The following is a 13,018-nucleotide window of genomic DNA, read 5'->3' on the forward strand; positions in this document are numbered from 1 at the left end:
TATATATTTCTATATATACAGGCAAATCATATGCATTTTCCCACCGATAACGTGACATTGCGCTTGCACCACAGTGAGTACCAAGGAGACCCCGAGAGTAACAAGCGGTAGAAGATGGATTAGAAAGGACAGATTTAAATTTATTTATTTATTTTTTATTTAACTTGGGACTCCCCGTGGGCCGGATTTTGGACGCTGGCGGGCTATATCCGGCCCGCGTGCCGTAGTTTGAAGACCCCTGGCATAGAACTATACTTGTCAAACAAAAATTGTGGTAGCACAACAGCACGGGACAAGGTGGGCGGGGCAACTTCACACAGGTGTGCGGTTCTTGTAGGAGGTAAATGTTCCTTTAGGGAGCGCTGTTGTATTCTAAAAGCTCGTGGGCGACATTAACATACCAAACGTTCCTTTTCACAATTACTTTTAGTTTCATGTTCAGTGTTTTTGGCTTATTTGTTGATTGCATGTTTTAAAAAAACGAGTAAGGTTATATGAGTCGTCGTGCTCGATAAAACATTTATGGTTTTCGTTCACTTATTTACCCTTTTGTCTGCTCAGCTGTGTTTTGCATTTTCATATTTGCATATTTACCTTGAGAAAAAAAAAGGAGTAGTTTCGGGGGCGGGTGTATACTGCAGTGGAGCGAAGCGAGCAGACCTCCAGCCTGAGGCGGGCTGTTGGTTGGAGTGTGTCCGGCAGAGGAGGCAGTCTTCTCGGCGGGGGCTTGGTGTAACTAGCGCTTGGGTCTGGTAGAGTCAAAGGCAAGCGGAAGGGTTTTCTTCATGTCCCCGGCACGTTAAACACAAATGAACCGGGCGTTGGAGGAGCGAACACGCAGAAAGGTCTGGACGAGGGTCGCTTTTGGACGACAAGCTTCCAGTCGGCCAAGGATCTTTTGTATTTCCTCACTGAATACTGAGGACATTTTGGATTTTTTTTACTCCTCTGATATTTAAGTCTTAACCAGCCGGGACTTGCTTATATTCACTGTCTTTTTTTTATGATGTTTTAGTTTTCATGTGAATTGAGCCACTTTTGTAGCGCCTTTCTTTGGAAAATGTGCTATTTGGGCCAATTTTACTCGCTCTTTTAAGTGGGCTACATTAGCTAGCTACTAGCCTAGCTAAAAGCCCTGCGAAGTACCGTCTTCTAAGCGGACTAATGTCCACTTATACACATCAAGTTTGACTGGGCTCGGGTCACCTGTGTCGTGGACAAACGGACGTTACGAAAACATCCAGGTGAGGTTTTTTTTTTCTTATCGTAATGTGGGGGCCCCCCCAGCAACATCGCTATGCTAACACGGCTAGTCATAGCCTAGCGAGTGGCGTCCTAATATTTTTACATTCAAGTCTTCATTATAATTATTTTTTGCCTTTTTATTATGTCTTTTTGAATCACTAGTGAAATTTCAGGCACGCACAGCTTTTAACCCTGTTTGATTTTATTTGCAGAAATTAGACAATATTGTCCCAACATTCACAAATATAACATGCAAATATGGTCCACAATATGACGTGCTACCTGAACAAATTGACCGACGCTTTGCGCATGCGCATCAACGCTAAATGTTTCCTTGGAACAAAATATCGAAAGCATTTAAGGTTAATGACGTTGCAATATTGTGGTTATTTTTAGCATTAATTTACATATCAGGAAACAATCCTGATGGCTGGTTGTTTGTTTACAACACAGGTGTCAAACTCAAGGCCCATGGACCAGATCAGGCCCGCCACGTCAGTTATTGTGGCTTGCCACACCATTTAATGTTGCATACCACACCATTTAAAGTGGCCTGTCACTTCATTTAAAGGCCTACTGAAATGAGATTTTCTTATTTAAACGGGGATAGCAGGTCCATTCTATGTGTCATACTTGATCATTTCGCGATATTGCCATATTTTTGCTGAAAGGATTTAGTAGAGAACATTGACGATAAAGTTCGCAACTTTTGGTCGCTGATAAAAAAGCCTTGCCTGTACCGGAAGTAGCGTGACGTCACAGGTTGTGGAGCTCCTCACATCTGCACATTGTTTACAATCATGGCCACCAGCAGCGAGAGCGATTCGGACCGAGAAAGCGACGATTACCCCATTAATTTGAGCGAGGATGAAAGATTCGTGGATGAGGAAAGTGAGAGTGAAGGACTAGGGGGTAGTGGAAGCTATTCAGATAGGGAAGATGCTGTGAGAGGCGGGTGGGACCTGATATTCAGCTGGGAATGACTAAAGCAGTAAATAAACACGAGACATATATATACTCCATTAGCCACAACACAACCAGGCTTATATTTAATATGCCACAAATTAATCCCGCATAACAACACCTGCCCCTTCCCGTCCATATAAGCCGCCAATACAAGACAAACACCCGCACAACACACTCAATCCCACAGCCCAAAGTACCGTTCACCTCCGCAAAGTTCATACAGCACATATATTTCCCCAAAGTCCCCAAAGTTACGTACGTGACATGCACATAGCGACGTGACATGCACATAGCGTGACATGCACATAGCGGCACGCACGTACGGGCAAGCGATCAAATGTTTGGAAGCCGCAGCTGTGTACTCACGGTAGTGCATATCCAATTCAAAGTCCCCCTGGTAAGAATCTCAATTGTCCCAGTTCTCCACAGGCCAATGGTAAAGCTTGACTGTCATATTTCGGGAATGTAAACAATGAAACACCGGCTACGTGTTTGTGTTGCTGCAGCCGGCCGCTTCCCACCTACAGCTTTCTTCTTTGCTGTCTTCATTGTTCATTAAACAAATTGCAAAAGATTCACCAACACAGATGTCCAGAATACTGTGGAATTTTGCGATGAAAACAGACGACTTAATAGCTGGCCACAATGGTGTCCCAAAATGTCCGCTACAATCCGTGACGTCACGCGCAAACGTCATCATACCGAGACGTTTTCAGCAGGATATTTCGGGCAAAATTTAAAATTGCACTTTATAAGTTAACCCGGCCGTATTGGCATGTGTTGCAATGTTAAGATTTCATCATTGATATATAAACTATCAGACTGCGTGGTCGGTAGTAGTGGGTTTCAGTAGGCCTTTAAAAAAATAAAATACTTCAATGTCCGCTTGTCACCTTGACTTACGACTTCAAAGCAAGTTATCTGTCAGTCTGTAAAACATGTAATGATAATTAATAAAAAATGTATCTGCGATATGGCCTTTTTTTAATATCTCAATATTTTTAGGGCATGTCACGATACACAATATATATCTCGATATTTTGCCTTAGCCTTGAATGAACACTTGATGCATATAATCACAGCAGTATGATGATTCTATGTGTCTACATTAAAACATTCTTGTTCATACTGTATTAATATATGCTAATTTTAAACTTTCATGCAGAGAGGGAAACCACAACTAAGTAAATTTACCAAAAGTGTATTTATTAAACAGTTATTAAGCAGTGGTACAAACATTCATGTCATTTCAAGACAGAAAGTGCAAGATTGTCAGAGACATTTTAAAACGAGTTATTAGTGCACTTTTGTGCATGATGTCACTAAGATGACATTTTAAAACAACACTAAATTAAAGTGCGCTTTTTGTACAGAACGCTACTACAATAGTTTAAAACAAATAAAGTGCACTTTTGTGCATGATGTCACACAAGATATTTCAATAACTGTCAAATAAAAATGAGCTGCATAATAGGAAATCAAATAGTGTATGTCCTTCGGTATGTGGTAGGTTACTGCGGACGTTATCTCCTTCTGTTGTTGACTATTTGTTTCATACGGTGTTGATGTGGAAATGGTTGCCTCAGCATTTTGTTGGTGTGGCACCAAACGGTGATGTTGACATGCGGAGTTTCAAGCACTCTTCATTTTCAAACAGGTGACTTTTCAAATGATGCTACATATTATAAATGATAAATGGGTTATACTTGTATAGCGCTTTTCTACCTTCAAGGTACTCAAAGCGCTTTGACAGAATTTCCACATTCACCCATTCACACACTGATGGCGGGAGCTGCCATGCAAGGCGCTAACCAGCATATTAGCAGTAATGCTACTTTTTGTAGCAACGCTTTTGCCTCACACTTGACATATTACGGTTGTCTATTCGACATCTTGCCGCTCGAAGCCAAACCACCGCCAGACGATGGACCCCGTGCTGTTTTTCTTGGGAATTAATTCTTCCTTCTTTTGTTACCAGATTCGCACCTTCTTTCTCTCGTATTACCACTCGCACCACAGCTAACGTTACCCATGCCGCTACCTCTCTGCTCCGGGAGGGCGTATACGTATGTGACGTATGTAAGAATGTGCGCTTGTTTTATGTCTGTGAGAAGGAGAGACAACAAAGAGTGAGAAACACCCGCAGTTTAAAGCAACTGCGTGACAACGTATACTCGAATATCACGATATAGTCATTTTCTATATCGCACAGAGACAAACCCGTGATATATCGATATATCGCCCAGCCCTAGTGTATATATATATATATATATATATATATATATATGTGTGTGTGTGTGTGTGTGTGTGTGTGTGTGTGTGTGTGTGTGTGTTTCTATATATATTCACTGTTAAATGTGGCCCTCAATAAAAGCGAGTTCGACACCCCTGGTCTATACTGTATAATGACAGAATATATGTCAACAATAAGTATTTTGACAAGATTGTTAATCAATAATAATAAAAACTACAAAAGCACTTGTTTTAGGACTTATTTCTGACATTTTCTGAAATTTTCATCAAAATCGGTCCATTACTTGCGTTGTTAAAAATCGGATTATGCAGATGGTTGCATTTTTTATGAAGTATCACTCTTTTAAGAACACCGGTCCTAAACACACAGCTGCTGAGGCACCATCTCCCTTCTTGTGCAGGATTAATGAATGTTTTCATTTTCCAGAAAATCAGATCAACTGATGTCTTTTAATCCCTTTAAGATTGCTAATCTGAAGCGTCCGTGTTTGCTAATTTGTTAGTTATTTGGCTGGGAAATGGAGCAGAGACAAACATTTCCCTTAAATGGACTTCTGTGGATGTTTGGTGCTGTGACTGCGTTGCGCCCCCCCCCCCCCCCCCTCTCGTGCACAAGTTTTGTGCACGACTCGGGCTCTTCCAGTCCTGGTGTCCAGATCCAAGGTTGACCCGGTTTAATTAACCCCTGACCCGGGCCAAAGAAGAAGCTCGATGGTATGCGGACATGGTCCACAAACATGAGAGGAATGTCCACGGGGACAGAAGTGTCCAGTCTGATGGTCGTTCTATGTCAGCAGAATGTCATCTGGACACCAGCTGATCTTCATTATTGTGCAGCATTTTTCACAAAATATGGCAGCTGTGTGAGACCTCTTTGGCATCTTTTATTCAATTAACAGCAATAATTATTAGGGGTGTAATTGTATGCCATAATTGGGGCTAAATACTATCAAGATATAAGTGTTTTATATTGGTCAAAAGCAATAATTATTTATATTTTTAATGACTTGTCAAAAATAGGACCTGGTGAAAAATGAATTTAATATAAATGTAAATTCATATAAATTTGTATCTCAAATGTAACCTTCCTTTGATTATATACCCCTTAGCTATCAAGACAGAAAGGAAAGGAAATGTCAACACAATAATGGAAAACAATCAGTTTAAACCAAATTCTAAAATCCTGTTAATCACTTAACATTGAACTTTTAAAATGAATGTGCAAAAATATGGAGTATTTATGAAATGTTTAATAAAGTGTAAAATAATAGTGAAAAGTTTGAACATGTAAACAAAGAAAAACTTGACAAATTTTTTTGCAGGTTTAGTGCAACATTAAATTTGGTCCGTTATTCTTTAAGTATGGAAAGGAATTTGTTATGCAGTAATTACTATTTACACTTTATTGGACAAAATTACTATTATTTTAAAATAGCACATTTGTTATATTGTCTAATTTATTTTATTTATACAGTCCTGCACTTTAGTTCCTACCTGTTATTTCCTTATACCCGAACAGGGAACAGACGAGGGTTGAAAAGAAAAGAGGTTAGTTTTAAAAAAAATTCCAAAAACTTGCCACAATGTTGAGGTGACGTTTTCTGTTTTATAAATAAATGATAAATGGGTTATACTTGTATAGCGCTTTTCTACTCAAAGCGCTTTGACAGTATTTCTACATTCACCCATTCATACACACTGATGGCGGGAGCTGCCATGCATGGCGCTAACCAGCAGCCATCAGGTGCAAGGGTGAAGTGTCAACGGACGTCACTAGGATGGTAGAAGGTGGGGATTGAACCCCAGTAACCAGCAACCCTCCGATTGCTGGCACGGCCACTCTACCAACTTTGCCACGCCGCCCCTTTATCAACAATGAAGTAATTTCTCTTCTCACTCCGTGAAAACAATCAAAAGCGAGACAACAAAATGGCGTAATCAAACTTGATACTAGAGGTGGGGGAAATAATAGTTTTTCAAATGCATCGTAATTTGGACATGGACAATTATAACATTGATTAGTAAACGTCAATAATCAATCCATTTATTTACTGTAAAAAAAGTAATTCAGACAGTTTAAACATTTGGGTGACTACAGCGTGCCTAATCACAGGGAGATCCGACCAGCTCATTTATTATAGGGCACTTATGTTCCAGTTTTGCACACATTTCCATGCATTTAAAATGTAATGGGAATTTCCTATTGCAAAGGCACCGTTTTTAAAAGTTGCAAGTGATAAACGCTTATTTAGTGAAACGAAAATAAATGTAAAACTGTATCAATATACATAAATTAAAGGTGCATCAACAATTGATTTTTTTATCGAATCCTAGCTCTTAAATCGTAATCGGATCATGGGGTGGCCAAAGATTCCCACCTCTACTTGACACTGTTACGTGATTGGCTGTATAGCGTGTCCATCCCATTGCTCACTGATCACTAGGGTTGGGTATCGTTTGAATTCGAACGATTCCGATTCCGATTCTTTGTTTCGATTCCGATTCCTTACGATTCTCTGCACCAATTCTTTTAAGAGGCAGGGTCAAAATAAAGTTTAGGATATTTTAAATGAGCTAGCTAACCTACAGTCTTTCTGAATGAAATAGTCTGACATTCTCCATCAAATTTTAATTTTATTAAGTTTTTATAAACTTTACTATAAATTCCTCACAGGGCTGTTTTCAACTAGAATATAAATATCAAATCTATGAACTTGAATATAAATATCATGAATTATGAATACATTTTCCCAGGGGTACACTTTCCTCAAGAGAGCTTTATTTTTGAAAACCTCATGAAAACACATTTACACACAAGTGTATAATGCTGCAGGTACTTAAAAATGTTACCGTGCTCCCACTGATGGGCTAACCTGGTGCAGAAAAGCAAATAAACAATAAGAAACAACTTGCAAAACCCTGTCCAGATTAGCAGCAGGTACAGTATAAAATCAGAGACAGTTCTTGTTTAGGAAAATGACCATATCCGCCTTCTCAGGCAGGATGCGTGAGCGTTCTGGACAGATAGTGTCTCCTGCTGTGGAAAATACACGTTCGCTGGGTGTGGAAGAAGCTTGCACGCATAAATAGTAGAAAGCGAGATCTGACAGCAAAGGATAAATCTTTTGTTGGTTCCACCGGACCACCACCATGTAGCAAGGTGGTCAGACATAAGTATCGGTGGAACGTCCGGTACATCTGCAGCTCTCTCTCCACTCGTTTCTTGATGGACATGGAGCTCTGTTATTTCGCGGTAATTTCATTTTTTTTTGTAAAGTAAAGCCACACTTTCGACCGCCGACGCCCGCTATCCATGCTTGAGCTTGACTGACTCGCTCGGCTATGCTAACACTTCCGGCGGTGGGCGCTTCTTCGTTGGTGTTCAGCGTCTTCTTCTTCCGGTTCGGCGGACATATTTTTTTTCCGGTCGGCGGACTGGTATCGAAAATAGGAATCGAAATTTAAACTTTTGAACGATTCCGGGAAAATCGGAAAGTTAGTCCCGGTTCCAATCGATACTCGATACCCAACCCTACTGATCACTTCCTGTTTTGCTAGGTTACCAGAGCGCAGGTGCCTTTTGTTCATGCAACCTACCTTGCTTCGCAACTTCCTGTTTCTTCTAAACCTCCCAAAAATATATATATATTATGGGCCCAGATCTAGCTATAATCCCAGTTAAATTCATACCTCTGTTTTAAGGTGACTGTTGGGGTCGTGCTTAGCTTTTGTCTTCATTGATTTTTAAAATGAAACATAAAAAAGAATGAAGGTTATGGTAGGGCTGGTCGATATATCGATATACTCGATATATCGCGGGTTTGTCTCTGTGCGATATAGAAAATGACTATATCGTGATATTCGACTATACCGGGGGTCGGCAACCCGCGGCTCTAGAGCCGCATGAGGCTCTTTAGCGCCGCCCTAGTGGCTCTCTGGAGATTTTTCAAAAATGTATGAAGAATGGAAAAAGATGAGGGGAAAAAAAATCTATTTTTTTTTTTTAGTATGGTTTCTGTATGAGGACAAACATGACACAAACCTCCCTAATTGTTATAAATCACTCTGTTTATATTAAACATGCTTCACTGATTCGAGTATTTGGCGAGCGCCGTTTTGTCCTACTAATTTTGGCGGTCCTTGAACTCACCTTAGTTTGTTTCCATGTATAACTTTCTCCGACTTTCTAGGACGTGTTTTATGCCACTTCTTTTTCTGTCTCATTTTGTCCACCACACTTTTAACGTGCGTGAATGCACAAAGGTGAGTTTTGTTGATGTTATTGACTTGTGTGGAGTGCTAATCAGACATATTTGGTCACTGCATGACTGCAAGCTAATCGATACTAACATGCTATTCAGGCTAGCTATATGTACATATTGCATCATTATGCCTCATTTGTAGCAATATTTGAGCTCATTTAGTTTCCTTTAAGTCCTCTTAATTCAATGTATATCTCATGACACACTATCTGTATGTAATATGGCTTTTAATTTGTTGCGGCTCCAGACCGATTTGTTTTTGTATTTTTGGTCCAATATGGCTCTTTCAACATTTTGGGTTGCCGACCCCTGGACTATACGTTCTCACGCAGATGCTTTTAGCTGCGGGCATTACACTGCATGCGTTTCCCACTCTTTCTTGTCTCTCCTTCTCACAGATACTAAAACAAGCGCACCTTCTTACATACGTCACGTGTGCAACGTCACACGCTCCAGCGGAGCAGACAGGTAGCGAGATGGTAACGTTAGCTGTGATGCTAACGGTGCGGTGCGGGTGGTAATACGAGAGAGAGAAGGTGCAAATCTGGTAACAAATGAAGGAATAATGAATTCCCAAGGAAAACATCGTCTGGCGGTTTGGCTTCAAGCGGGAAGATGTTGAACAATTATGTGGCAAAAGCGTTGCTACAAAAAGTAGCACCACTGCTAATGTAGCATCATTTTAAAAGTCACCCGCTAGAAAATAAGGAGTGCTTGAAATTCCGCATGTCAACATCTCCGGCTGGTGCCACACCAACAAAATGCCGAAGCAACCATTTCCACATCAACACCGTATGAAACAAATAGTCAACAACAGAATGAGATAACGTCCGCAGGAACCTACCACATAGCGAAGGACATACACTATTTGATTTCCTATTATGCAGCTCATTTTTATTTGACAGTTATTGAAATATCTTGTGTGACATCATGCACAAAAGTGCATTTTTTTGTTTTAAACTATTGTAGTGGCGTTCTGTACAAAAAGTGCACTTCAATTTAGTGTTGTTTTGATATGTCATCTTAGTGACATCATGCACAAAAGTGCACTCATAGCTTGTTTTAAAATGTCTCTGACAATCTTGAACTTTGTTTTGGAAATGACATGAATGTTTGTGCCACTGCTTAATAACTGTTTAATAAATACAGTTTTGGTAAATTGACTTAGTTGTGATTTCCCTCTTTGCATGAAAGTTATAAGCATATATATTAATGAAGTATGAACAAGAATGTTTTAATGTAGACACATAGAATCATCATACTGGTGTGATTATATGCATCAAGTGTTCATTCAAGGCTAAGGCAAAATATCGAGATATATATCATGTATCGTGACATGGCCTAAAAATATTGAGATATTAATAAAAGGCCATATCGCCCAGCCCTAGGTTATGGCAAGCAGAAAACTTGTTTATTTCAACTAATTTCCCTAAACTAGGCATTGAGACTAAAGTGTGTTACCTAATAACTCCATTATTCGAACAAGCTAATTGATAGGCAATTGCTAAAATAATCAATAGCTGCAGCACAAGATGCCGACCAGTCAATCTTTGGTGCTCCACCGGTCATCGCAAAACATATTCGAAAAAAAATTCTGTATTAATATGACATCAGTGACAACCCTACCCGGAAAGTGACCAGATGACAGGCGTTATAACCCCTGAACACGCCCGCATGCCTTGCCTCTCCCTCTTCAGCCTCACAGCGGCCACAACCCCCCGAGCACGACCCACACTACATTTGCTCGTCTCGCAAACACGCGTTGCATGAAGTGCACGAAAATCTAGCTGCAACAATACATTAAGGCTGACTGTTGCAACGTATCATACATTTTGTAGCATCAAACAACTAATCTAATTACTTTTAGGTGCAATACAACGCTGTTAGAGATAGCTTGATGTAACGTGGCACGCCACTTTTGATGAGGGTTTTATGTCGACGACAAGACAGCATCATAAGTGCAGCAAGTTCAATGCAGGAAATATTCTTTTACCTGTGAAAGCAATAAGCAGCACCACACTAAAATGAACTTGATATCAAATGGGAAGAGGCACCATCACACTGTGACACAGCAGACAACAAACTTACTCACATGTACACAATGGGAATATTGAAAAACAAATCAATAATTGAAGTGATAAACTTGCCATCCAAAATATACCTTGTTTGTTGACAAGATGATATGACAGCCATCAGAGCACATCCAATCTCTTTATTAAGCAGAGGTAAGTTGGTACCACAATCCGGTGAAAAGATTCAAAAGAGCTGGCGTCAAAGCTGACAAAGTGCGCTGCTAATTGCTAAAGATAAAAACACAACTCTGTTGAAACCCTCGATGAGGCACGTCACTAAAGTAATTTATAAATTGCTTTCCCTAGTAATTAATTACATTACATTTGAGAGTAATTATGTCAGTAATTCAATTACTTTTTTGGTAAAGTAACAAGTAACTATAATTAATTCCTTTTTAAAAGTAATTTTCAGAACGCTGGTGACCACTGCTATACACTTGTTTACCAAGCCCACTTATCTTCCTCGTCTCCTGTTTGAAGTTTACAACACGTTATCTCCAATGCAAGATAATAGTTCTTTGCACCAAAGGCTTCCGCAGTAACAACTACCGGTGTCGTCCAAGCCCAAGACAGTCAAACACTCCTAAAACAAGCAGAACATAGTCGATATATAAGAGCATGTCACATGTTTTTTATGTGACACCTGTTGATCCATCCAGCTCGTTTTTAATGTCTCTTTTGTATTTCCTAAAAAAATCAATATAATTCATTTGACGACGTATATTGTTACGCTATTATTAGATATTACACTAAATTGGCCCTAGTGTCTGAAATTGGGTGTGAATGTTGTCTATTTGTGTTGGTTGGCCCGGCAATAAGGTGGTGACTTGCCGCGACCCCGAGAGGGACAAGCGGTGGAAAATGGATGGATGGATACATTAAGCCAGTCCTTCTCAAATAGTGGGGCCGGTGCAATGCCAAAGGGAGTATTGACCTTGAACATGCGTTTTTTGCTGTACCAGTATATGAAGAAGTGAATGTAGCACCATGAATTGATTTACGTGGACCCCGACTTACACAAGTTGAAAAACTTATTCGGGTGTTACGATTTAGTGGTCAATTTTACGGAATATGTACTGAACTGTGCAATCTACTAATAAATGTTTCAATCAATCAAAAAGCACTTGGCTTCACTGTAACCACGGTGGGAGACAGGGAAAGACCGATGTGTTGTTTTGTTTCTATTAATGTTAATTATATATATATTAAGGCTGCAGCTAACGATTATTTTTCTATCGATTAATCTATAGATTATTTTTTTCGATTAATCTATAGATTATTTTTCCTTTTACCAATTATTTTTTTATTCAAAATGAAGATGAAAAAATAAATGTAGGCCCGTTTTTTCAAAAGGCATGGCTTTTATTTAAAAAAAAAAAGAAGTATGGCCACTCAGTCAACATTGACAACAACATGACTAAATATTCTGTAACAATGTAAACATTTAAAACTTTTAACATTTAAAGGGAAACTTCGGTTTTTTTCAACCTGGGCCCTGTTTTCATAATTTTTTCTGTATATGTGAGTGCTGGATAAAACATTTTTTGAGGTCGCGCCAGTATTGAGCAGGGCAGGCAGCCTCCAGCCCAGCTAACGCTCGTACACAGGGCAACTGGCTCTCGTCAAAATTCGGCCTATAAACATGCATTTTTTTCACACTGACAGGCTCAGATAGTTACAATGAGTGTCCGACAACATACTAGAAAGGAGAAATTAACGTATGTCTCTACCTTTAGCTGGAGATCGCTGTTTGTTGTGAGCTGTGTCCAAATCTCACCACGCTACAAATCTCGTTCCGAAATCTCGCGATAACTCGCGACAAAACACCGGTGGAAAAACAGTTACCTGACTGAGGTGAAGAGAGATGACTGAAGTGATTTTCTGTTGGATTACCGAAGACTGTCTTCGGTAATCCAACAGAAAATCACTTCTGTGTCCAAATCTCACCACGCTACAAATCTCGTTCCGAAATCTCGCGATAACTCGCGACAAAACACCGGTGGAAAAACAGTTACCTGACTGAGGTGAAGAGAGATGACTGAAGTGATTTTCTGTTGGATTACCGAAGACTGTCTTCGGTAATCCAACAGAAAATCACTTCAGTCATCTCTCTTCACCTCAGTCAGGTAACTGTTTTTCCACCGGTGTTTTGTCGCGAGTTATCGCGAGATTTCGGAACGAGATTTGTAGCGTGGTGAGATTTGGACACAGCTCACAACA

At 39.9% G+C, this 13,018-nt stretch overlaps 1 protein-coding gene across 2 annotated transcripts in view; it reads left to right on the plus strand.

The window, feature by feature from the left end:
* The first annotated feature begins 391 nt into the window (after positions 1 to 391).
* The window catches only part of erbin (erbb2 interacting protein), a 98,365-nt gene continuing 85,738 nt past the window's right edge, over positions 392 to 13,018 (plus strand). The window contains exon 1 of one of the 2 annotated variants that reach the window (XM_062056847.1): positions 392 to 1,244. The gene's annotated coding sequence lies outside the window, so the exon portion shown is untranslated. The remainder of the gene's footprint in view (positions 1,245 to 13,018) is intronic. The other variant, XM_062056845.1, reaches the window with a different exon arrangement.

This window comes from Entelurus aequoreus, linkage group LG08, assembly GCF_033978785.1.
Source record: "Entelurus aequoreus isolate RoL-2023_Sb linkage group LG08, RoL_Eaeq_v1.1, whole genome shotgun sequence".
Classification (NCBI taxonomy): domain Eukaryota; kingdom Metazoa; phylum Chordata; class Actinopteri; order Syngnathiformes; family Syngnathidae; genus Entelurus; species Entelurus aequoreus.